The 21,237-nt window shown below is 36.9% G+C and overlaps 1 long non-coding RNA gene across 4 annotated transcripts in view; it reads left to right on the top strand.

Annotated features, from left to right (window-relative positions):
* Window positions 1–16,900, top strand: part of LOC120755196 (uncharacterized) — a 73,492-nt gene extending 56,592 nt beyond the window's left edge. For 2 of the 4 annotated variants that reach the window (XR_005701679.2, XR_005701678.2), the window contains 2 exons: window positions 12,541–12,647; window positions 16,784–16,900. This is a non-coding gene — a long non-coding RNA (uncharacterized LOC120755196). Of the gene's footprint in view, window positions 1–10,049; window positions 10,142–12,540; window positions 12,648–16,783 lie in introns of those variants that run through there. The other 2 variants (XR_009208045.1, XR_009208044.1) reach the window with 1 other exon arrangement.
* Window positions 16,901–21,237: the final 4,337 nt, after the last annotated feature.

Genomic DNA, 21,237 nt, shown 5'->3' with positions numbered 1-21,237 from the left:
TTAGGAGAGCCTGTAGAAATGACCTTGGAAATTGCAATAATGGATGTGTCTTTCAGTAATGCTCTGGAAAGCGGAAGTGTGCTAATAGAGGGTGCCATTTGCTAATTGTAATAATTGCTGTAATTTTGTTCATTATTTAATACTAAATCCAGGTGGAATAGAATGAAGATGGTTGATGAATGTAATTTATGGGATAGTACCCAAGCATGTAAGTTGTCTGAATATAATGTGAGATCTGAGTGTTTTTAATGTGATATCTTGATGCTAGTAGTGTTTTGGGTTTTTTGAAGAATTCTGTTATTGATTGAATGGCCATTAAAAGTAAGAGTTGCACTGTATCTGGTAAACCGAGGTAAAGAGGATGATAGTTCTGACAGTTTTTTTTCTTTCAAGAATTCCAAAAAGTTACAATTTTAAATTGTTTCTCGTATTGGGTTCCATTATTTTGAAACCCAGTATACTTAAAAAAAAAAAAATAGTATAGTTATTTTTTTAAGCAAAAATTGGCTGATTTCAGTTTCAGCAAAGTATTAATTTCATCATTTCACTTATAGAATTGTCACTGAAATAAGAAACATATTTAATAGCTTCTTGGGTTTTTTATTTTTATTTTTCTAAAAGTCCCCCATTCCAAGCTCTTATTTTCAGTATCAGACTGTGGGCAAAATGGGAGCAATGTCAAAAATCATGAGGTAAGAGAAACAGATTATTCAGAAGTATTTTGAATTTATTTTTAATCCTGGAGTTTCAGAATTAATTCTTAATGTAACCATCTTTCTTCTGGTTCTTGTGTGGGTTTCTTGGTTGGGCTTTGCATGAGAGGTTTGCACAGATAAAGCCTGAGGGTTTGCACTGATTCTTAGATAAAGATGGTGTTTCTGAGCTAAGCTTAAATTTCAACGACCATGGACTGGCTGGTGTGGAATAGGGCTTAGAAATATCTCTTCTAATTGGACTGACAAAAGCCTAAGGAGCTGAAATATAGAAGCGAGGAAGAGATGCCTTTCCTCTCTTTTTCAAAGCTTTCTGAAATGTCTGGTATATTTCTATTAGGATAACTTATTAACTGTGAAGCATGGAGATATATTTAAATAAAGTTACTACAGAATTTTCAGCCTGTTACAACAGATTAAGCTCAGACCTTTGTCCAAGAAGTTCTGCCAGAGAGTGCCCGAGGCTTTGCTCAGGGAAATGTTGGCTGATGCCAGCAACAGCAGAATGGTAGGAGGCAAAAGTTAAAGAGAGCAGGGAAAAGGCAAGCTATTCCTGCAAAAGTTCTAACAATAACATCTTACAAATCACACTCCCCTACCAGAGCCTGGAGCTCTGAGTGCATCTTCTTGGTATCCTTACCCAAAATGAGTATAATGAGGCAGATGAGGATACTTGGAGGGAAGGAGTTACATGGAAATATATATAGCCAGGTGGGGTGGGCTTCTCTAGGTTTGATACCAACTGTTGAAACCTGACAAAAACTGTGAAATAACAACTAACAGACAGTCGGTTTCTTTCCATCTCATAACTGCAAAGGAAAGTGGCAGCTTGTGGCTTCACTTTGTTGGCCTTGTGTTATTTAAGATTGCAAGACTTTTTGCTGATTTCTGGATATGTCACTTTTCAAATGCACATAATGCTTTCCCTTTTTCTAGTATATTAGAGAACATGGACAATCAAGGAACTGTGCATTATATCCAGTGTCTGTAGAAGAGACCTAAAGAGTGTAAATACACTTTGAGGAATATAAACCACCTAAATTTCAAAGTGAAACTAGCAGTTAAAAATGGTCAGCTGGACCAAAATAGGGTGTATGAGAGAGAGGAAACAGTTCTTTTGATCAGATTTCTCTGCATCTTTTAATTTTGCAGGCCAAACTAATCTAGTATCCAGATATTTTCCAAGTATAACTGAATGGGTTAATCTACATTTTGTTAATCGCATTTAGTTATTTATTTGTTGTGTATGAAGTAATTGTCACTTATGCTGATGCTAAAGTCTCTCATGGTTAGTTCCAGAAGTGATCTTTGAATAACTTCTGATCTTGAACTGCAATAAAATGCACAGATGCAGGTGATGCTCTCGTCACTGATGTCACTCGTGGAGCTGAGTTCTCTGATTCATATCAACATTCCTGATGGTGATTGCTTGTGGTGGGAGGGATTGCCTTCACTCTGGTGCCTGATAAGAGAGCATGTATGAGTTGTAAGCAGCCTTAGTTAGGTGAGGCATGGCTGATTTGTTGATGCTGTGGCATGACTCTTCCAACCTGTGTCAAAACTTGAGCCTCAGACACAGATATTTTATAAACAATCTCAACCTTTCTGTTTTCTGCTTCCATGTAAGTTGTTCAAATTAAAGTGAATATCCTTATACATGTCCAAAATATTACATTCTATTTTCCCAGCATCCTGTTTTTGATAGTATCAGAAGTGTTTTGTTCTTAGTGTAGATGAATAAGTTTCCTGCATAGAGACAGCCTCCACGAATAGAATATTTTTATTACCTATGTTGTTTGCCTTGTAATAGACTTTAAGACCGGTGGGTCTAGACCCTGTTTACTCAGTCTATTGTGTGTGTGCAAAGTGGTGCACCAAGGATCCTTATTAAAATACCAGGGTGAAACCCCCTTATCCCTTAATTGTGTCTGCTTCTCAGTTTTTTGAGACCAGGGAAAGGCATCACTCAGAGCAGCTCCATTTTGACTGTGTCCAAGGGTGGAGAGTACAAACTCTCTGAGCAACCTGTTCCAGTGTTCAGGTGGCTGAAAAGAAGGAGCTAAACCTAAATAAAATACCGGGAGCTGCTCTATCATGTGTGAATCTCTTGACAAAGAATATGGATTCTGTACCTCTCAGCATACATTTTTAGCAAAGCTCTGTTAGTTTTGCAGTTGAATGGTATGGTATGGATCAAACTGTGTATGGCAACTATATGCAGCCAGTAGATTGGCTTAAGTTGCATGGTTTTACAAACAGCTATTTGTACCACTTACATCAATGGTAAGTTCAGTATTTAAGTATTGTTTGAACAATATTTCTGGCATTTTTAAATTTTTTTTCCCACTCCAGCTTCACCTTGCTTTATCAGTTACAGGAAGTTGAATTTAATTTCCCAAAAGCACCCAATTTTCCTGTTTATTTGTACTTTGTCATTATCTGAAATTTCCAAGTATCTTGAGATTACGTAGTCGTACTATAAACACGAGAAGTGGTTTCGTTGAGCTTTAATACTTTCGGCCTGACGCGATAGGACATTAGAAGTCCGTAATGTGCGAATGCTGCGGGGCTCACTTGTGTGGCCTCGCACAGAAGGAAGGTTGGAACGTCCCAGGGGAGGGCGTTGCCCTGGGACAGCTTCGTGTGGCTCTGTTCAAGGGGAGGTTGAGCAATCTCCATGTTGGTGAAATCACAGCGTTGAGTTGTTGCTGTGCATTTGAGCTCACCTGGCACAACACGAGGGAAAAACAGTAGCCGTGAAGAAAAGCCAGTTCCCCACCCTGTGGGGACTGGCACATGGCAGGCAAATCGTGGCAGAACAAGGGGGTTGTGATTTGATAAAGGGCTCAGCCTTCTCCTACTCGCTCTCCTCTCATTCCCCCTTCTTCAGCAGAAAAATGGGAAGTGTGTAGAGCTTTGTTTTTGTTCCAGGGAGTAACTCACCCTTTTTTGTCAGTCTTGTGGTAACACGCTTCAGGGCTGGGCTTAGGAAGATATTGCTCCAAAGTCAGTGCAGGTCTGAAGGCACCAATCTTTTTTATGGCTGTCTCTTTGGTCTGGCTATAAATGCAATGGAAAAGAACTGAAACTAAACCAAACACTCTTTTGATTTTACGATGGAAGGGATACACAACTTCAGTGTTTGTGTTACGCTCTCAAAAATGACACAGGGATAGTAAAAATAAATAAATAAAAAGAGCAACTTCATGATTTAATTTAAGTGCATTTTTAACAGCATGTGCTTTTTGGTCAGCACACTCTGGTTTAGATAAACACTGTGTTGGCAAATAGTGAGTGACAAGGAGTGGCCAGTTAGCATTTAGCATGTAATCACTGAATGAGTCATGAAACCAATATTATAATTATGCCACTATGAGATCAGGTTTGCAAAGCCCCACGTTTGCAAATATACAAACCAGTGACTGAGAAGGTTTGTTGTTTGTTTGGTTTGGTTTTTTTCAGGGTAAATGATTTTGAAAAAGGCACCTGCAAAATAAATTAGTCACAGCGAATTGGGAGACAAAATTCAAGTGCCTTCTAGCTGCAGGTGATAGATGTACTGACTATTGGTTTTGCGACTGTTATGTGAAACAATGAAAAATACCTGTTGTGTTTTGTGGTTACAAAAGTGTTGTAAGGTCAAGCTGGGATTTTCCAGCAGTTTGTTCCATCCTGGTGGAGGAGAAATTCCAGAAATCTCATATATGAGAAATCAGTCTCTTCTTCCACTGAGGAAAATCCCTTAATGGCAATAGTCAATAAGGCTCATGACATGGTTGTGTATGATGTCAACCTGCACTATAAAATTACACATGAGAAGGACAAAAGAGTGTATTTAGAATACTAGTGAGCAGAAGAGGGGACAATTCAGCCCCACAGGACTGTGAGGCCTCAATGGTCTCTCTGTTATGGTGGTTCAAGAACATTCAATCAGGATTTCACCCTTAGCATTGCAGTTTTATAATCACAGATCACCACAGTGTGTAATGCCCTGAGAAGGTTCCCAGTAGAATAACTGACTCTGTCTCCAGGTTGATCAATAATATAAAATCCTGAATGTTTGGAAAGAGGTAATCGCTGTTCTGACCTGAAGTTTTATTTTTGGGTCTCCATCTATTTAGGAGAGCTTTTGTCATGTATTTTGATTTTACTTTACATGTAATACGCCGGTTCAGAATCCAATTCTGATTAAGCTTGTGGGATTTCTACAGATGAGAAGAGAAGGAAAAAGTAAAAGTCTCCTTATTTATCCTCTTGTTATTATCCATATTTAAAAAACCCCCCAAAACTTATAATGATGAGGGGGTGTATTTAAAACCTCCACCCCACTAACAATTCAGTTTAATTTATTATATGTAAGCAAACCTCTGAATTTCTAAAATATGCTCATTCTAGTGTGCTAGTGTGTGCGCTAGTAATTACCAATGCACGCTTTCAATATTTAGTGATTCAAATGTGTAAAAAACTGTTGGAGCTTTTAAAAAACTTTTAAAATCTATTTACACATAATTTTAATTTGGGAGGGCTTTTCTGTGCCTAACTCTTATCCCTGAAGGATGTAAGTCAGAGGGAGAACAGCTAAATAACAAGCACAAATGTTAGATGAGAAATCAAAATTAGGTATTCAGATTTAATCCTTCTTTTTATGTTTGGTTTGAATGAAAGTTATGTCTGTTTACAAAGAAGCAATTAGTTCTAGAGAACTACTTATTCCCCTCATTAAATCATATTTGTCAAAACAGAATAATTTACATAGTAATTAATTTTAATGCTGCTTATAGTGGGCTGTTATTTTGGTTGAGAAATAGGTCCCTGGAGCAGATGTGCTCTTGTTGAGGAAAAAGCCTCCTTTTGGAACCACAGCTAAGGCACATGTGGAAAAAATAATGTAGAAAAGAGTCACAAAGCAATTGTTATTTAATAAATTCTTTGACTAATTTGTTTTGAAATATATGAAGAGCAAATTGACCAGCTGCATCTTTGCCTGTTTAATCAAGGGTTCCACGGCCTCTTGGCTGACAGGTCAAGTGCCTGTATTTTCTTTATCCTAATTCAGAAAAGCCCAAAAAAACTCATACCAAGCAACAGCTTACTGTTAGAAAAGTGACTTATATGCTTGGAGAAGTGTCTGCATCACATTATTTGTAGCTTGTGGTTGTATTTCATGACTGATGATTAATTGCATAGACAAGGGGTTATCAAGGAAAGCAGTAAATCAAGTGACAGTAGATTTTGTTTCTTTTCCAAAAATTACATAAATTGCATATCATTGGAAACGCTGGCATAGTTACACATTGGTTGCAAGCATTAAAACCTCAGTTACTGAGCACAGTTTTTGAAGATTATAATCCCAAAAGCTGCCATTATTTCTGCCATTTGGAATAAATACATCAGCTCCTGTAGTGATGAAAAGTTTTAAACCAGGAGGAGCTCATCAAGAAAGGTATTCAGAAGCAGGCTGTAGAATCACACCAGTTTGTTTGGGGCAAGACATTATTTAAGGAACAGTTGATTGGTAAATATGAATTAAAGTGGACAATAATAACAAGCTTAGAGTGATTATTGCAAGAAGGCTTTACAGTGTCTCCCCGCAGTTTCTGGGGAAGCACAAACCGTAGAAGAAGTGCTCTAGTGGATAAGAGACAGAGTGAAAAGGCTTCCCCAGCATCAGTGCCTCAGTAATCCAGCCTACTTTGCTCTTTTGGGCTGACTTCTTTTTCACATGTGCTAGAAGCCAGCAGCTATGAAAGAAACTTCACTCTTTTGCTTCCCTCTTTGGTCAACTGATTTGACCCTTTCTTACAGCATGAGGAAGTGCCTCACAGTCCCACATTTTCTGATGACAATTAACCCCATCCTGTAATCCAGCAAGAGGCAGAAAGCAAGTTTGTTTCCTGGTTTGTGGCTGATTTTTATTCCGCTGCCTGGCCTTGTCCTTTCCCAGAGCGGAGAGCTTGGCTTTCCAGCACATCGGCTGATTTATGCCATGTGTTTGAAGTTTGGAAATTGTAGCTGTCATTCTTCACTGCCTGATTTTTACTTTCCAGGAATCTCCTTTCAGAGGAAAAAGCTATTATTTCTTGTGCATTTTCCATCCTAGTTTGAGATAATGAAGACATCAGAATATGAACAGTAGTGACTTTTGTCTGGTTCAAAACATCCTTTGTACGGACATGTCATGACAGTCTGAAATTTTCTCTTCCAGTTTATGAAATTTCTCTTTTGTTTCTAAGGAATATTAGGACTCCTCCTTCCCCTATAATAAGAAGAAAGAAAAAAATAACTGCTGTCGAAATATTTTGAGATGTTCTAGTCGTGAAATGGTCCAGAGAACAGAATAAAGACAGTCATTTACTTGGCTGGGAAGACAAAGAAAAATAAATAAAATGACTGTAGCAACAAACAAAAACATATGAGCAAGGCTTTCCCAGGATAATTCCCAGTTCATAATCCTCTCTGTGAAAGGAGAGGCTCATTTGCTGAAAAAGGAATGCCAGGCTGAGCAGCTTCACATGCAGCCTAATAATTTATGAATATTGTCTTTACACTTCAAGTAAATATTTACAGCAAGTCATCTTAAAATTCATACTGAGCCTTAAAAGTAATTAAGAAATAAAACCATTTATTTTGCTCTTTTCCTAATGTTTTTATTTATCATATTATAAACTTTTAAAGGTTTTTTTCTTGTCTAGATTTTAGTTTTGTTGTTGTTCTAGCATGTTTAAGTAATTTTGAAGTGTGAAATACTGTCAGGTTGATTGTTTTTCCAAAGATGTTTTACACTTGAGTATAAAATTATAATAATGGATCACATGGACCTAAGCGAACCACAGAACTCATTTCAGAATGCTTTTATCCAGGCTACAACAGAAGACAATTATTGGGATGTGAACATAATCTAGAATTTAGTGGAGTATTCAGTTGAACCACCTTTCTCATTAATTTTGAAATATTCAAATAGCTTTTTTTAATCATTTGCTTTTAGAGGTGAAGAGGCAAATACATTAGTGTTTTTTAAATCAATGATCATGAACATGTTTGCTCTGTATGTAAATGAATGAGTTACTTTGCTTTAAAGCCTTTAAAAAATACCTAATCCTGGGAAGCTGGAGCCTGTAATTTTCTGTCTACCAGCTTTAATAATGATTAATGAATTCTGGCTGTGGTGAAGCAGCTTGTCTTGTGTAAGCAAGATATCTTAATATAAACAGCTCACTTTTCTCATTAAAGTAATTACTGAATCAAAGCCAAGGCAATTGTTTCAAATACATTGCAGTTCTGTTCTGGAGTGCTGCTCAGAATCAATGCAGCAGAGCACTGAATATACTATTTACCAAAGAATTCTCAAAAAAAAAAAAAAAAAAAAAGCCTGCCCAGAGAAACCTTATATGCATAAGGACATTTGAACAGTTCTGTTTGCAAGTTCCCTTCTTTCTTAGCTGCTCACCTTTGGTTTCTTGAGGCAGAGATCATGGAGGGCCGTGAGAAAGCTTCCTGCTGCCTACTCCAGATAGTAATTCTGTGTCTTTGGATGAGATGCAGAGCTAACTGCAATAGCTCAGGTAAAATTACCTCTTGTTTTGAATGCAGACAATTTGGCAGGAGAGCATCACTGAGAGGGATGGAAAGCAATTGGCTGTTGTTCCTCTTCAAAACCAGTCATGTAATAGGCACAGGATCCTAGCAAAGGGATATCTTTAGAAATAAGGGGAGAGAAGGTTGAGGATACAGATGGACTATTCTTTTTCACTGCTCTATTTAATCTGTACAGCAATAGAAAACTGTCGCTCTCCATACAAGAAACAAAACAACTTGCTCCCTGACAACAGAAATCAGCCTCTCCCAAAGCACACAGCTGGTTCAAAAACTGACACCCAGAAACAGCACATGCAATTAACTCATACATTTTCAGATTGATAAGCAATATTGAAAGAGACAATGAATCTTAAAACAAGCCTTATATAGAAAAAGCAAGAATGTTCACAAACAAGGGGGATTTAGTCTTTGAAATACCCAAACGTTTTCTGTCATTCATTACGCCTTCTTTATTTGATAGTAGCAGTCTAGAAACACTTCAGTTGCACATAGGTAAGCTTATGTATATTGTCCTTTTTATGACATAATTGAAATAAGAAATGATCTTGAAGACCTTTGCTATCATCTGAATAATATATATGCTTATGCTGACAGCCCAGTGAAGGCAATAGTAACTATCCTGGGTTTCAGTACGCCAGTAATAACATCAGGGATTGTCTGGAACACAGGAGGGTAAAGACATTAAAATACGAGATAAGTGTAGCAAAACACGACATCTGGTACCTGACAAGGGAAAAATTAATTGCAAAATTAAATGCAAATTAGGAAGACCGAGGAACAATGAAATTGCTTATGATATAAGTAATGATTTCTCCATTTGCTAGTCTCTACAGTTCAAGATTTGCTGGGATTTTTTTCTGTTCAAACTCACTTTTTCTTGTTACAAAAGTAAAACTACAGGAAGGGAGCCATGGAAATGTGTTACTGATCAGTTTGCTTTGAATGCCAGACCACAGAGAATAGCAAATGTATATCAGGGTCTTAGAGGCTTCTGTTGCCTCTGCTTCCTCATGCAGAGTGGATGGCAGGTCTGAGTTCACCTGCGTAGTTGCAGTAAGCTGGCTTCATCACCTCTTAATTTAATTAAATCTGAGATCTCTTCACAACATTTGGAGAAATCTGAAGAAACATTACTTCTTCCCAACTCGGATTTAGTCAGATTTCTCGGAGAACAGAGTGACCGTGTGAATGTTACCCAAAGTGACGAATGAGAACAGTGTGCTTGAAATGTCATTGCATGTTTAAGGAGAACTGAAGTGTGAATGTCAGCACGGCAGTGGGTGCTTTAGTGCACCTGCACAGCCCTGCCAGGGTAGAGATGGGTGTCATGTTGTTTAGTGAGCCTTCAGAGACTGCAGCATTGTGTTGGCCGTGCTGGGCAACTTGGGAGCAGCCATATCTGCTGTCCTGGTTCAAACAGGTCATTATTATCCATGAACAAATATGTAGCTGACAATTTGTGATTGCTAAGCTTCCTTTTAGTTATGCTTTTGGCCTGCATCCTAAAGACACTACATTACCAGTGCAGAAATGGAATCTTGGGGATTGTTTTAAGTGCTGAAGACTCCCTCCCTTAACTTACTTCCTCCTTTATCAGAGCCACAGCTGATTAGATAGGAAAGCATGCTGGCTGGCGCCTTCCCATCCCGTTTGTTTTTGTACCTCACTGCTCTGTGGTGCTGGGTCATGTTCCTATTCATTTTTCATGACCTTACCTCATTACACCCTTTCCAATTGCAGCTTGTTTCTCTGACCTTGAAGTCCTACAGGCTGATCCAAAAGATCTGGGACTGTGTTTTTAAGCTACCTTCTGGAAAGCATGGAACCATGAGGATATTTTTCAGCAAAGAAGTTTGTGTGTATGTGTACACTTGTGGGGTTTTTTATTATTTTATTATGTAATGTTTGGCTCAGTGGTGTAGACTGGTTTTGCAGCCCACCAGCACCTTCATGAATTCTGGCGTTGAATGGTTCTCGTTTACAAACATCTTATATTTGGTATACATTTATTAAAGAAGTGGATAATCAACTATTATTCTGGGGGTATCTGTCCTTATTTCACAGGTTTTCAGTCCCACTGCTTTGCTGCTTATTTCTATATCGACTTTGTGTGTTTCTGCCCATCTAAAAATCATGCAATTGTAGTGGATTAAAACACACACCTGTTCATTGCAGCCACAATAGATCATGTGTTGAACTTATGCTATGGAAAATTAACTGAATTGAAAACATACATAATTTATTGAAACATTCCATGGACTGAAAACATCCAGGGAATGTTGCTTCACATGGGAGCCCTCTCAGAGCCCATGGGTGGAGTGGATACACAATCATCCATGCACAGTCCTGGCAACATGCACTTGGTGCCCCCTGCAAGGGTTTGAGGGTGAGCACAGACAGTGCAAGACTCAGGAAAGCATTGCTGTAGGTCACCATATTTAATGTTGGCACCTGGTGTGGGATGCCTTTAAGTATGTGCTGATTGCATACTCTGGGTCCTGACATCTCTCTCTAAAGCTGGGAAAGGAAAAACAAAATCTGGGTTCATTCACATGCCTACACTTGGACATAAGTTGGTTTAACATGGGAATTTAAAACTGTCAGCTCTGGCATTGATGTATTTTATTATAAAGTCCTGTACTAGATGCAGAGGCAGATGCAACCTTGATGTAAATGGGAGAATTTCTGGAGCTAAATGTCCTCTCTTTTTTTTTGTACCCGTGCCTCAGAGACAAGTTGAACTCGTTTGTACCTCGCCAATGGCGTCTCCTTTCCCTGTTCTCTTGGTTGCCTTGTTAATCTTCAGAAGAAAAGTGGCCAAGATGTTTCATCCTCTTTTCCCGCAGTTTCAGTTCTTTTGAGCCATTGGCTGCTGCTGCTGCAAATCAGAGTAGTCTTGGGATGGAAGTAGGACAGTGGTCATGTGAAATAGGGATGCAGACATTTGTTTTATTCTGTGTGTGGCTTCACTTTCTAGTCATAATAATAAGACTTTGAATTATAATAACATGAGTTTTAGAGTACCTAATAGTAAAAATGCCTTGAATAAAACCTTGCTGCTCAGGGTGCATTTAAAAATTCCCCAAATTGAATTCCAATACATTTGAAATTAAGAACTTTCATTTAGAAGTATGTAGAGTTCTAGCATCATTTAAAACTTGGCTTCTGTTAATTGTAGCTTTACTTTCATGTGGTGGTTGTAAAGGTGAAATTTGTTATCTAGAAGGACATAGTGGTTCTTTTTCTTTAAAAAAGAAAAAAAGTAGATGGTTGCAGACTTTTGACACTAAAAGAAGTTCTGACAGAGGCATTTTCTGTGGTTCGGTTACTGAAATGAAACATGGGATTTAATTTTAACAGGATAAGTAACTGTAGTCCAACCTTACATTTATGCCTATTAGCCTTTATAGTGCAAAATTGTTAAATATTGATATATCCTATATATCAACTTTGTTTCTTAACATAATATTGGTTCTTATTACAGTACGTGTTTAGTACCTGCTGGCTCCAAAAGATGCAATTCCACTGACTCAGAGGTTTTGTTACTGAAGCTGCAAAATATTGCTTGACCTGTAGCTAAGGCATAAATATAAAATTACAGGCAGAATATTGAAGAGAATTTAGGTTTAATAAAAATACACTGCTGCTAAAGCTAAAAGGAGGTTTGTCTTCTATTTCAGCTGAAATGTAAAAAGTGTCTTGACAACAGCTTTTGAGAATCTCTCTGAAATATGAAAAGAAAAATATTTAAAAGAAATGGAATTGTGTGTTGTCAACCCTTCATTTTTTCCATTGCAACTTGAAAAATCTATTAAATTTGATGAAAAATAGTAAAAGCTTGGTTCATTAAATGTCTCCAGTTCAAGATCTTTCACTGACTGCCTGGGCACTGTTGCAAGCTCCTACTAATAAAGCATGTAAAGAACAGGTGATTTGGGCTTAAAAAGTATTTTTTACAATTAATTAAGGCAATCTAATAGAAAAGTTTTTCTAGCAGGAGATGTCACTTTTTGAAATGTTGGATAATTGATGGAAACATGTAATGTTTGGTAAATCTTCCATTTTTGCAAACCTGGAAAGGAATTACATCAAACATCTTTCTTTAACTTCTCTTATAAAATTTATGCTGAAGCAAGAGATGGGGGTCTGTTTTAAGGCTATGAAAGTTTCATTTGTTGCAATGACATTGTAGAAACAGAGGCTAAAAATGAGTAATTACCTACTGCTTCAGATGATGCACAATGGCAGTCACTGCACCAAGGGATAATCCAAACAAAGGCTTCCTCATCATTCCCGGAAACTGCTCCCATTGTTCTTGCTCTGGCTGCTGCTGCTGAGGTAAGGTAATCACTGGCATTAGTGCTGGTCCTGCTAAACATTTTCAAGAGTCCCACATTTGTGAAAGAGACTGAAAGGTCATTAGAAAATCAAAAGAAGTTTTGAGTATTTTCTCACCCAGTCCCCAGCATGGCTGAGCACATCTCTTGGGCAATCAGAATTAAGACTAGGTTTGATCTCTGCAGAAGGCATAAATACCGAGCTTAAGTAAAGTGGGCTGGACATTTACAACAGTGAGACCTGAGACTAATTTCCTTTAAGTGAGTGGGCTGTAGAAATATGACTTACTCCAACATAAACTGATTTTGTTTTTATGAAAGCAATCTCTTTTAATATCTAACAAAAAGAAGCAAATTTATTTCCTATAAAACATTAATGTTTTGTTCAAGTTTCTATCTTTTCTGATGCCCAGTTCAGCCAGCTGCAAGAGAAATGAAGAAGCTGCTCAAAACCAAGCAGTCAGGGACACTTCCTCCTGTCTTCAATGTGGTACACAAGGGATGGATGGGATGGTTGGGGTGCCTGCGTTAATGCTCATGCTTTCATTCTTTGTTGTAATAAATTTATTTGCACTTATCTAAAATAGAATAATTTCTGGATGAGGGATTGCTTCTTTTAGTGTGTATGGTAGAGTATGAGAATTTCCTATAGGAGACCAACAGCTCAAGAGAATTATTTTATTGAAATATTTGTTCTGACTCATGTGCCAAGAGGCACTGTCCTGAAGTTCCAAATATCCTGGCTGTGCCATTTGATCTTTGAATTTTAATGTGCAAGGTGAACAGAAATACTTTGCTTTCCATTTTTAAAATAGTTTTGTGAATTTAGTCCCTCAAAATGAGTCACATTTCAACTCCTTCCCCACACTCCTTCTCTCCTTTCTTCCCTTTCTTTCTTCTCTCTCATTTTCTTTGCATCTTTCTCCATATTCAGCAAATAAGAATCAAACACATAGATATTTTCAGTTATTTTTTTGGCTTTTTAGCAGTTTTACTTAGCTGTAAAACTATTGTGAGAAGCTGGATATAAGTAACATTTATGAGTATATTATATATACCCGTAGTAAATAGTTAATTTAATAAAGACAGGCACTGTAGGCAGAGTTGCCCATCTCTTTTATTGCTTCATTTTTATTTTTCTTTATGTTATTTTATAGTATGTTTCCACCAATAAAATTGTCACTGCTATGCAATGCAAATTGTCTATTGCTCAGATTTTGGGCACTACAAGATTTAATTGATTAATTTAATTGAAATGCATGAAACTAACAACATAAAATGCTGTTTGCTTTTCGGCATTAGTTGCTTAATTAGTGATTTGGCAGATGGGACAAGTAGGAAGGGTATTTCCTGATGGTGGATAATTCATTAAGTTGAGTGCCAACAGAAAATCTAAAATCCCTTAACTGCCATTAATTAATTACCAGGAAATACCTGGCTCGGGTGGAGGAGGTCATTATGCTTGTGTTCCACGTAAAACTGTGAAAGGTGAAAAGAAATCAAAATAACACAGGCAGTGTATTGTGCAAAGCCAGTCGAGTCACCGGGGCTGGGCAGTGACACAAACGGGCCACCACATCTGTCCCAGCGACAAGCACAGCTCAGAGACACAGAACCAGAACTTCACGATGCCTTTGGGTTTAGCAGTGCACCAGTGTAACCAGGATTTGTGTTTACAGCAGGGTAGTGCTTTTATATTCATATTTGAGAACAGTTTGGCTTGGTAATACCTCAAAGCAAAGCCCTCTTGAATGGTCTAAGAGTGTTTAGGCAGCGGCTTCTCCCCTAACACACATTCACACAGGATAAAATTAAATGTGTTGCAAGATATCAGGTTGCTAAAGTGTGTCTCTGAGTTTTCTTCTTTTATGTTACAGTCTACAGTTGCTCATTTATTACTGTAAATTGCTTTACTAATAGAGACAAAAGGGTAGTCCTTGATAACAAATTGTGTGTTTCACTCTGATTATTCCATTATTTTCCAATATATCAAAGGAAAAGGGTGGAAAAAATCATTTCCCCCTCAACCCCCAACACTCCCTTTCCTGTGATGTCTGTGTAATTATTAACCAAGAGGAGTCTTGTTTTTCATTGAAATAGAATCTTCAGTCTAAGGTGTGGTGGACGTATGATTTAGAGACTTCATGATTCTGGAATAGGTGGGCTGTACTACATTTATTTCTGCTCACTCAAGTCCAAATGAAAGGGGGACCAAGCCCAGAGAGGCAGCTTTAGTTTCCTTCTAATGAGCATAGCCATCCTTCTGGTAACAATAAATACGTGTAAATAAAATTGGGAGCTCTTGCTATTTCATATTATCTCAAAGTCTGTAAAGATTGTTCTTTTCTTTTGTGGATAATTTGTTGGCTACCTGAGCATTTTGAAGTCTCTTACAATTTACTATTTTTTGGATTTCTTTTTTTTTTTAATTGGATAATGTTATTAATTTTCAGAGGAGATTTCCTCTCCCTTCTCCCCTCCTTCAACAGCAATTTAGAGTTATATATGGAAGGTACTTAGATGCACGTAATCATAGTTCAGCATCTCTGGTGCTTTGGGAGCCCAAAGCTATTTCAAGTTAGAGTAATAAAGGTTATTAAAAAGAAGAAACATAATAATCCCTAACATATTTCATATCAGGAGAGAGTATATATGCAGTTATGCTGATAAATTTCTTTCCATTTTTAAAATTCCCATTAGTGTGTACAAACTCATCTTTAATACAACAAATCCTGGAGTGTAATTTAGACAACAGGAACATTCTAAACACTCAGGATTTCACCTAAATTTTTATTTAATAAAATTGGAGTTTGCTGAGGATTTTGTGAGTTCCACAAAGGCTCTTCATACTGTTCAAAAGTAGATTTGACAAAACATTTGAATTTGCTTTAGCCAAGGAACATTTCCACCACTTTTCTTCACCAGGCTGTGCAATATTTTTTTTCCATATCCTGACAGCATCAACACCTGGCGGGTAAGCCCTGCAATTTTTCCATCATTGATTTTCAAGAGAATGTGAGTGCACAGACAGGAAAGTCACTTTAGGTGGTGGTGCTGAAGGTGGAGACTCAAATGGGACCGAGAAAGAAAGGGGGAACTGTAGGAAGTGTACAGCAAAGTAGTTAATTTCCTTATATTTGTTAAATGAGTGAGTTCCCACACATTAATTTTGGCCAGACTTGTGTTTCATTTTTAAGTACACTTGAGGATCAGTTGATACCAGGCTTAGATTACTTATTGAGCCACTTTGCCTTTTCTTTAATAAAATAAATCAGATTGCTATGTCTCAGCAAAATTTTAACGCCTTTAAGAAGAATGGGAATTCTTATGTATCTTAAAAACGCCTGCCATGGTTATTCAATGGCTAGTTGTTTAAATTTAAACAGTGTTCCCATGGACAGGAAAAAAACTACTGATAAGAAACAATGCAGTCTAATGGTAAAGATCTTATGATTGTGAGCTTTTCAGTGATCATTCTAATAATTCATGTACTTTCATAACAGAACAAGATATCTTTTACTTATAAATGAAGGGTGGATACTGCTGCATAAACCACATACAATGCCTTTCAAGCTTTTTGTTGAGATGCTGTCTAAATACGCAGCTCAAATCCCTCTATCACTGAGATGAGTGGTAGAACTTCAAAGGGAAAGAGAACATACCCCCTTTATCTCATCTAGCAGAGAAACAATGGGACAATGGACACAAGAACGTTTTTATTTTTTCAGATGTAAACCTAAGGACAAGAGAAGAATGCATTTTATTGCTCTGTTTTCCCTGTGGGACACACCTAGGAAATATTATAGTTAATTTATTTTTTTAAAGTGAAGATGAAATTGCAGATTTTATTTGCAACTAGATCCCATCCCAACTAGATACAGCTATATTTCTTTCCAGATAGACAATTAAATTATATTTCTGCTGAAAAACCTAATCTTATATGGCTTAAAACTCAGAGCTGCTGGTAGCCGTGTCCTAATCTTAGAAACACCAGTGTGGTTGACAAAATACAATTATTAGGAAACCTGCCTTTAGAAGTTCATATGAATAGAAAATAAAAAATTCTCTGACAGTAATTGCAATACATTCTTAATGAGGAAAACTGACCAAAAATTTGAATTTTTTTTTGTTTCCTAGAAAATGTAGAGAGGGTTTGAATGCCATTGGAAATCAAATATAATCAATTGTACAACTTAACTCAAGGCGATGCATGGTGTTATGCAATACAGAAAAATAAGTCCTCCAAGTTTCTTGTAGGTAATACAATTTTTTTTTTTTTTTTTAATAATTCCTTGTTCAAGGTTGCTTGGGCTCTAGTCACAATATTATGCTATGCCCTAATTACTTGGTTCCAGCAAAAATGGCCTGAAGGTTTGCCAGCAGAAGTTCTGATTAGATATTCGACAAACATTTTCCCTGGAAGAGTGGCCAGGAGCTGGAATAAGTTGCTCATGGTGGTGATGGAGTGGCTGTTTCTGGAAGTGCTCAGGAGCCATCTGCGTGGAGCACTTGGGGATATGACTCAGGGGTGACTCTCGTGGCTTGGGTTGATGGCTGGGGCTGGGTGATATTGAAAGCCTCTTCCAAACTTTGCTGGTTCTTTGGGATTCTGGGATCTGTGCTGTGTAAAGGAAAGATGCAGTCCTTAATGTATAGTGATCAGATACCCTTGATGTCTTCAAGCTTGCAAATGATGATTTGACTGTGACTTAAAAAAGAACATTTTGAGTGTTTGAGACTCTGAGGAGGGAAAAAGCACGTAAATTTCATGCTTTGTAATTTACCCAGTACAGCTACTGTTAGAGCAGGAAGGGTTCTTGCTGACACAATAAACTGCAAAAGGCCCTCAGATTGCTAATGGGAACCTCGGACTTGGAGTTCTTACAGATTCCTTTGGTTGTCTTAGCATTTTATTTCATTATTGCACACTGAAGCTTACTAGGAAATTAGATAATGTGTGGATTTTATTTATTATATCCATTGTAATACAATTAAGTCTTTATGATTCAGTTTGCAAATACAACATGGGAGGTTTTATAGGAAATTTCAGTTCAGCTTCCCATGTAAGTGTGTGGGAGGAATATGAGAATATAATTTCATTTTTTATATGCACTCTTTTTCAGTACCTTTCCCATCATATTGATTTTGTACATTATACTGTACATTTAACTCGGTGAAAATTGCCCTGGCACTTAAATGAGTCTCCGAATGCAAAGTTTTTTAAGCATTTTTTTCTTTGAGCATGCCTTTTCTGAGAATCTTTACTAAGATTTTTCAGCTTTAACTTTCTCTTCACCAGTATCACATGCTTTGGTACAAGTATTTATTCTCTAGCATAAACGATGATAAATGCAGTAAAATAATTGTGGGGTTTATGTATGTATTTATTTTTTTATTTTTATTTTTATTTTTCTTCCCATCTCAGGCCTTCAAATTTACCCATTACCTCTTCTCCACTGCAGGCCTGTGCCAAATAATGCTGTCACACAGATCAGTGTGTGCTGTGTGCATCCGAGGTAATGTAAGTGGAGCAAACATGAAGTTTGCCCTAGCATCTAGCATGGCTCGCTCTAGTGCCAGATTTTAGCTGATAGTTGTCCTTCAGATTTTATTCTTTTTATTGGAATCTACACTGTTAGCAAGTGACAGGCCATCAGAACACACAGGGGATATCTGGGTGTATTTCTCTGAAAAACATTTTTGTCCTCAGCACCTTTACTAGGCTGCACAAAGCTGGAGTTTCAGATCTTTGGGTGCTTGCAGAGTTGGAAGTCACGGGTTGTGTTGTTTCCATCAGTAAACCAGACAACCTGAACATACATATCATTTGCACGTGTTGCCAAGACAATGTCAAGGCATAGTTCCATGTATTAAAAGAAAATAATATAATGCTTTATTAAATTCAATTCTGCCAACCATTTTTAATGTATGGTACTCTTTTTACACATTTTAAATGTATAAAATACTAATTATTAAAGAAAAAAAAAAAAGTTTCTGTGACTTGAAATAATTTGCTGTTTTCATTGCTCTGCCTTTTTTACTGACTTCCAGTTCCACAGCTCTTTTTCATCTGCTATTCATAACTCTTGTCTGAAGGAACTCTGCTTGCTTTAAAGACAAATGCAATTGTCTGGTATTACTTCTGACTTTTAAACAAAGCCAAGCAGTAGCCTTTCTCCTTTCAAAACACCATTGTATTTATTAAATGACAAATTATATGTATTAACAAAACTTGAGGCCTTATCTGGAGCTTTATTCCACAGGATTATGGGGATGCATGTGCATGTCAGAGTTAATCTCACTGGAAATAAAACAAGTAGAAATAAGTCTTCACATATCTAAAGCAGCTTTTTAGCTCAAAGTAAAAAAAATACAATGATATTTCTAAGATAAAAAGATTGAGATTTGTAAAGGCTTAAAGTGATCATGGCACTAGCTCTGCCTGAGAATTAAGTTCTCAAAGTACTCTACCCATAAGGATAATTTACCACAAAATACAAACATCTTGAAGAAGTGACAGAATGAAAGCCAAATGTCAGAAGTTAGAGAACAAACATTTAATTTCTGATTCCTAATTTTCTTTAGGTGAAGCCTGCATTGGAAGGGAAGAGGAAGCTGCTCTGAACTGTGGATGTTCTGGAGCTGAATACAGAAATCTGTCACTTGTGTCAATCTACAAACCCCGCTGGTTTCAGCAACAAAAGTGAGTATTTCCTACATCAGCTTGGAATTTGAATGACGACTCCATACAGTTCTTCCACAAGGTTCACAGAACTATTTTTAAATAGCATAGAAACTCTCGTGTTCTTGATGTTTAGTTCTCACTTTATAAAACATCAGTATCAGCTCTTCATCCCAAACCAGATCCTAAACTTTTCCTCCCTGATGGTATTTTTGATTCTAAATACCTAATCACTTATTCAGAATGCAGAGACTTCCATGAAGGTGTTACAGTTGTCATGTAATTGAAAGGTACCACCTCTCAGATATTTTGACAAATGCACACGATGTATGTGACTAACTCTTGGATGAGAAGCAGTGGAAATCTTTGCTTTTGGGACAGGTTCCTTCTTGATATGAAAAGGATCTGCAGCATTCACTGATGATCTCACAGTTGACATATGTCCCATCCTATTGCCCATGTTTTCTTGTTTTACTTCATCAGTTATGTCACTCTGACGCTTTTCCTATTGCATTCTCATCACTTTTCTTATCTCTTTCCACATTTGTTTCCTTGTGGCATTGCCTCATTCAGTACATTACATTCTCCTAGTTCCTTGAGAGCTTCTAGATTAATTCCTTTTTTTTCTTCTGTGTGAAGGTTTTGTTTAGCCTTTGATTTATTTTACTCTTGTGCCAGTTCCTTTCCTGCAAGTTCAGTTGTTGTACAGTCCTCTTGCAGTGGTACTAACATTTCCTTGCCCTTATTATTGGCTTGCACACAATCAGGATTTTTCAGTCACTTTCTGGGATTTTGTGTTCTTCTGTTTCTAGCTTTTATTACATCTGGAATTCATGTTAACCTCAACAGCATTTGATTCAGGACAAGCATGGGGTTTAAGTATATGAAGTTTTAAATATACCAAGGGAATTAATCTAATCAAAACTTATTTTTCAAGTTATTTCTCCATCAAAGTCCTTCTGCATGCTGCTCCAGGCTCTCTATCTTTCTCCACCAACACACACCCATATATGATTCTCCCTTCTTAAACTGCATTTTAAAATTTCTGTACTTCATACAGAAAAAGAGGATAGTTTCCCATACTGCTTGTACTTTTAGCATAAATTATTGTCACAGGATAGTTTTTGAGATTGTCTAAAGTAGGTATAGATCTTGTGCCAAAACTAAGAGAATAAATATTTACTCCATGAAATTCTGTTGATCTCTAGAGAATTACTTTGAACTCTTATTTCAGAAGATCTTTCTGTCCACTGTTCTAAGTTATATTTTAGCATTGTAATTTTTCTCAGCTTGGTAGAAGTTCATTTGACTATTTGCATCATTTCAATGTTAAAGGCATTTGTCACATTAAAGATTAAGAAAAAAGCATGTCCAACTAAATATCTGAAAATAGGGAAACATTTGTCTTTACTTTTTCTATTGTGAAAATCTTGCTATTTGAGCAAAATTTCCTGAAATTAATGAATTCATTCAAAGTAAATACAACTTTCAGAGAACACAGGTTTAATCTGACTTGTGACCAAAATAAAGGGAAATCTTTTTCATTCAGAACTCTTATTACAGCAATTTACGGTCAGGGAAGTAAATGTTTTACATTTTCTACAGTCTTAAAAATAACATAGCATGATCAATATTAAGATAGTGTACTTTTCCATTGAAATATAATTTATAGAGAAAATGACACCTTCCCCTTCATTAGGAAGGCTGAGAAAATTAATTAGAATTTATAATATAGGTTTAAATTCAAATAATATTATCAGCTTTCTTATGATGGATACAAACTTATATATTAAACCGGAATTGCAGAGAGAAGTTAATTTTCAGAACTGCGTGATGCTGCACATTAAACTTATATGCACATATTGACTGAAACTTCCTAAGTAGAGCAGACCAGGTTTTACATATATCT

This window comes from Hirundo rustica, chromosome 7, assembly GCF_015227805.2.
Source record: "Hirundo rustica isolate bHirRus1 chromosome 7, bHirRus1.pri.v3, whole genome shotgun sequence".
NCBI lineage: Eukaryota > Metazoa > Chordata > Aves > Passeriformes > Hirundinidae > Hirundo > Hirundo rustica.
The sequence above is the reverse complement of the archived record's forward strand: the minus strand, read 5'-3'. Positions and strand labels throughout refer to the sequence as shown.